General features: G+C 42.3%; 1 non-coding gene across 1 annotated transcript; it reads right to left on the minus strand.

The window, feature by feature from the left end:
- Positions 1–2,380: 2,380 nt before the first annotated feature.
- On the minus strand, positions 2,381–2,478 carry Trnar-ccu (transfer RNA arginine (anticodon CCU)). Its single transcript has 2 exons — positions 2,442–2,478; positions 2,381–2,416 (listed from the first exon to the last, which is right to left on the minus strand). It is a non-coding gene; the product is annotated as a tRNA-Arg (tRNA).
- Positions 2,479–5,725: the final 3,247 nt, after the last annotated feature.

The raw sequence follows: 5,725 nt of genomic DNA on the forward strand, positions 1-5,725 counted from the left end.
CGCCATCTTGGATCTTGGAGAGCATAGCTCCATGCAGTGTGAGTTGCATCAGCTCATAGGGAACAGACAGCATGTTGTGCATTTCACTGATGGACATTTCAAACAAACAAAAAATGGTATCCTCTGTATCTAATACAGAAAATATTTCACATTTAATCATGAGGCCCAACTAAAATATGCCTGTAATACACTGGAATTAGCATTTTGCTGTCAGGATCCCGGATGTGAATCGAAAGGTGCATTTCGAGATACGTATTTCAGAAATAAATTGTTTTATCATAACCTCGTATATAGGTACAATGTGACAGATCGTCGATCATGTTTATTTCACGTTTCATAGTGTTTTTTGCTGCAAAAACCACTATCGTTTTGCCATGAGTCCAGATGACAAAAGACACTTTTTCTGCTATGAGTTTCATCTTAACATATTACGATGTAAATGAAATTAGTTCACAAAATAATTCGTGTGTCAAAATAAATATTCAGAAGGGGCGATAACTCTATTCAGTGTGTACAATGACAGATGATACTTTACTTGTTCTTCAAACATCACTTACTTAACTGATTATTGCCGATTGAGATTGCACCGTGCACGACAAAAGTAATAATGTGTGTACTGTTTAAAATAAGTTAAAAGGAAACTAAAAATTGATAAATATAAATAATGCATGAAATTGAAGAAATATAAGAATTGATACAACCACCAACTTCTTGAACACCCTCACCTAATCCTGTATGATGATAGGTAAATGTATATCAAAAGGAAGCTACTAATACATTTATCCTGAATAGTTTGAAAATGTCTTGATCAGATATGAGTACAGATAAAATAACAAAAGATAAAAAAGCCAAGATAAAATATATGTATCGGTACAAATTATGTTGATGGAACAATCTGGATTTCTTATATTTAACAAAGAAAAACAAACCGAAATTTTTATGTCTTTATTTCTCACAATATAAGTTTTCAAAACTTAACATGGACCGGGTGTCTTTGTCAGTCAAAAGCACCTAATTAAATTACAGGAAAAAATAAATTTCTTGCTTGTAAACAAATGGTACAATGTGCTTTTTAAGTTTCTGATAAATATTGGCCATGTTGTTTTGTTAGTGAATAAGGTTTTTCACTTCCTCGTCCTATTTAAGTGAAATGTGACAAGAAGCACATTTGTTGATTGAAAGACAATGGCTTTTCACTTCCTCGTCCTTTGAAAGGACGCACATTGAAACCAGTGTGTTACTTACAGCAGAAAGCCCATCCAGACATCCGTCACCGGATACTAGTTCTTCGAATTCATTGTGTTGACTCGCTGGCCTGAAATGAATAATTCAATAATATTGTAATAATATTTCTACTTCAATAATTTTTTTGTTTAAACAATGCATGTTCACCTTCTCTCAAAATAGTGCTTATTTAGAAAACAACATTCATCTCAAATTGAGAAATTTAAGGAAAATTAATCACAGTGTGTAACATTACATGCAACTTGAGAACAATCTTTAAGGTATCAATTCATCTGATATGTCTAAAACTCAAACAGTATATTCTGTGTTAACATAGCTCATGCGCAATCATTCCAAGAATAGTTCAAATGAAATACGAGCAAAAACATTATACAACGATCAAAACACATTATACAGGATATATATATATATATATATCCTTGTTGAAAATGTTGGTGAAAACATTGGTTTTTACACGAGGTAAAAACATTCTCATCGCACACCAGGCAAGAACAGGAAGAGGGATTTTACGAGCGTTTCCAGTTTTCCTTATTTCGGCACAGCAAGTGTGTATTTTAACCCGGAATCCCTATCGCAAGTTAAGTGGAGTCGCAATTTTAGGAAGTCACAATGTAACTGAACATCCAGACTAAAACTACAGCATTGGGATACTTTTTTTTGTAAAAAGAAATGGTAATATGGGATGATTGGGCGACAGGAACTCGTTATTTATCAGTAAATAAAAATATATACCCTCTCGTGTAAGGTTCTTCTTATATATAGGGGGTAGATAATTTACTGACCAATACGAGTTCCTGTGGATTGGGTTCACACATTTGCTTTCACGCAATTGAATATTTGATTCTAATCCATCTTATCAATTCTAACATTATATGCCACAAAAGTTTTGATCGAGATATTCACGTCATTCCAGGTAAGACCTTACGGATAACTTACAATGCGTGAATCTGTATGAGCATTTCTTAGTATCCCTATCAAACATTCACCGTCTCGGGAAATAATTAAATAAACACAAATTTATTTTCCAAGAGTATTAATTAATATCGAATTCTATGTTAATTAGTATAACGAGCACAAGTTCTTCAGTAGTACAAATATGTGTAATGTGGGTTAAAAAAACAAAATGGTCAAAAAGCACCTCCGACGGGACTCGAACCCGCAATCCCCGGCTATCACGCATTGTCACCAGTCCGGCTTAGGAGGCCGATGCCTTATCCATTAGGCCACGGAGGCTTCACGAGATTCGCTGTGAATTTTAACAGTGTCATTACTACTAACCACCTCGTATGGTTACACATCTAAACAAGTGGATAAAGTGGACATGTTATATGAACAAGAGATGAATGAACGGCAACACATTTGTTGTTAGAAATGATTCTGTTAGCCGGGCGCAGGTTATAAGCGCGTCGCTAGGCTGAAACCTGCTGGCTGTGGCTCTCGTTTCACCGATGTCGCGTGCCGCTTCGATAGGGTTGCCTAGGTGATCGAGTTTGTAGTTGTCCACAACCCTATGCTAGTGAGACTGAGAGGAATGTATGGCAGTTATGAATATCTAGGATATTGGTGTGTTAACTCAGGAATTAAAAGACCATATATTGTTATCGCCATCAGCATTACTGACTAAACCCATTTTGACCCCCCCAAAATAAACAATTTAAGCGCCTAAACAACTAAAATATAGACACGTAGTAATACTTCACGAGCTAAAGCTATGTGACTGTACCTGGTAATTTTGTAATGATGTTTTACAAAAAAAAGTTGACTCATCATGTTATCTGAATCAGAGACCATATAGATTAGACTTCTACATGGAATCTCTGAATTTGGTGTAAACCTATTGAAATGAAGCCGCCACTATGGTAACAGATCACATCTCATTTGACCCTGGCAGCTTTGCAAGGGCACGTATGCAGCTCTGTATAACAACCTTAATTTTTTTTGTAGGGGCACAGATCTGTATAGAAACGTGTAGAGGCACAGATCTATATAGAACCATGTAGGGGCACAGATCTGTATAGATCCATGTAGGGGCACATATCTGTATAGAACCATGTAGAGGCACAGATCTGTATAGATCCATGTAGAGGCACAGATCTGTATAGAACCATGTAGGGGCACAGATCTGTATAGAACCGTGTAGGGACACAGCTCAGTATAGATCCATGTAGGGGCACAGATCTGTATAGATCCATGTAGGGGCACAGATCTGTATAGATCCATGTAGGGGCACAGATCTGTATAGATCCATGTAGGGGCACAGATCTGTATAGATCCATGTAGGGGCACAGATCTGTATAGATCCATGTAGGGGCACAGATCTGTATAGATCCATGTAGGGGCACAGATATGTATAGATCCATGTAGAGGCACAGATCAGTATAGATCCATGTAGAGGCACAGATCTGTATAGATCCATGTAGAGGCACAGATCTGTATAGATCCATGTAGGGGAACAGATCTGTATAGATCCATGTAGGGGCACAGATCTGTATAGATCCATGTAGAGGCACAGATCTGTATAGATCCATGTAGAGGCACAGATCTGTATAGATCCATGTAGGGGCACAGATCTGTATAGAACCCTGTAGGGACACAGATCTGTATAGATCCATGTAGGGGCACAGATCTGTATAGAACCCTGTAGAGGCACAGATCTGTATAGAACCATGTAGGGGCACAGATCTGTATAGATCCATGTAGGGGCACAGATCTGCATTGAACCGTGTAGGGGCACAGATCTGTATAGAACCATGTAGAGGCACAGATCTGTATAGAACCATGTAGGGGCACAGATCTGTATAGATCCATGTAGGGGCACAGATTTGTATAGAACCGTGTAGGGGCACAGATCTGTATAGAACCGTTTAGGGGCACAGATCTGTATAGAACCGTGTAGGGGCACAGATCTGTATAGAACCATGTAGGGGCACAGATCTGTATAGAACCGTGTAGGGACACAGATCAGTATGGAGGCTTGCAGGGATACAGCTCAGTATGGAGGCTTGTAGGGATACAGCTCAGTATGGAGGATTGCAGGGACACAGCTCAGTATGGAGGCTTGCAGGGATACAGCTCAGTATGGAGGCTTGTAGGGGCACAGCTCAGTATGGAGGATTGCAGGGACACAGCTCAGTATGGAGGCTTGTAGGGACACAGCTCTGTATGGAGGCTTGCCGGGACACAGCTCAGTATGGAGGCTTGTAGGGGCACAGCTCAGTATGGAGGCTTGTAGGGGCACAGCTCAGTATGGAGGATTGCAGGGACACAGCTCAGTATGGAGGCTTGTAGGGACACAGCTCTGTATGGAGGCTTGCCGGGACACAGCTCAGTATGGAGGCTTGTAGGGGCACAGCTCAGTATGGAGGCTTGTAGGGACACAGCTCTGTATGGAGGCTTGCCGGGACACAGCTCAGTATGGAGGCTTGTAGGGGCACAGCTCAGTATGGAGGATTGTAGGGGCACAGCTCAGTATGGAGGCTTGCCGGGACACGTACAGCTCAGTATGGAGGCTTGTAGGGACACGTACAGCTCAGTATGGAGGCTTGTAGGGGCACAGCTCAGTATGGAGGCTTGCTGGGGCACAGCTCAGTATGGAGGCTTGCAGGGACACAGCTCAGTATGGAGGCTTGTAGGGGCACAGCTCAGTATGGAGGCTTGTAGGGACACAGCTCAGTATGGAGGCTTGCTGGGGCACAGCTCAGTATGGAGGCTTGCAGGGACACAGCTCAGTATAGAGGCTTGCTGGGGCACAGCTCAGTATGGAGGATTGTAGGGGCACAGCTCAGTATGGAGGCTTGCAGGGACACAGCTCTGTATGGAGGCTTGTAGGGACACAGCTCAGTATAGAGGCTTGCAGGGACACAGCTCAGTATGGAGGATTGTAGTGACACAGCTCTGTATGGAGGATTGTAGGGGCACAGCTCAGTATGGAGGCTTGTAGGGACACAGCTCAGTATGGAGGCTTGCAGGGCACAGCTCAGTATGGAGGCTTTTAGGGATACAGCTCAGTATGGAGGCTTGTAGGGATACAGCTCAGTATGGAGGCTTGTAGGGATACAGCTCAGTATGGAGGCTTGTAGTGATACAGCTCAGTATGGAGGCTTGCAGGGACACAGCTCAGTATGGAGGCTTGTAGGGGCAGGTACAGCTCAGTATGGAGGCTTGCAGGGGCACAGATCAGTATGGAGGCTTTTAGGGATACAGCTCAGTATGGAGGCTTGTAGGGGCAGGTACAGCTCAGTATGGAGGCTTGTAGTGATACAACTCAGTATGGAGGCTTGTAGGGATACAGCTCAGTATGGAGGCTTGTAGGGATACAGCTCAGTATGGAGGCTTGTAGTGATACAGCTCAGTATGGAGGCTTGCAGGGACACAGCTCAGTATGGAGGCTTGTAGGGGCACGTACAGCTCAGTATGAGGCTTGTAGGGACACGTACAGCTCAGTATTGAGGCTTGCAGGGACACAGCTCAGTATGGAGGC

The sequence above is a fragment of the Haliotis cracherodii genome, unplaced genomic scaffold (genome assembly GCF_022045235.1).
Source record: "Haliotis cracherodii isolate W230 unplaced genomic scaffold, xgHalCrac1.p SCAF_7, whole genome shotgun sequence".
Classification (NCBI taxonomy): Eukaryota; Metazoa; Mollusca; class Gastropoda; order Lepetellida; family Haliotidae; genus Haliotis; species Haliotis cracherodii.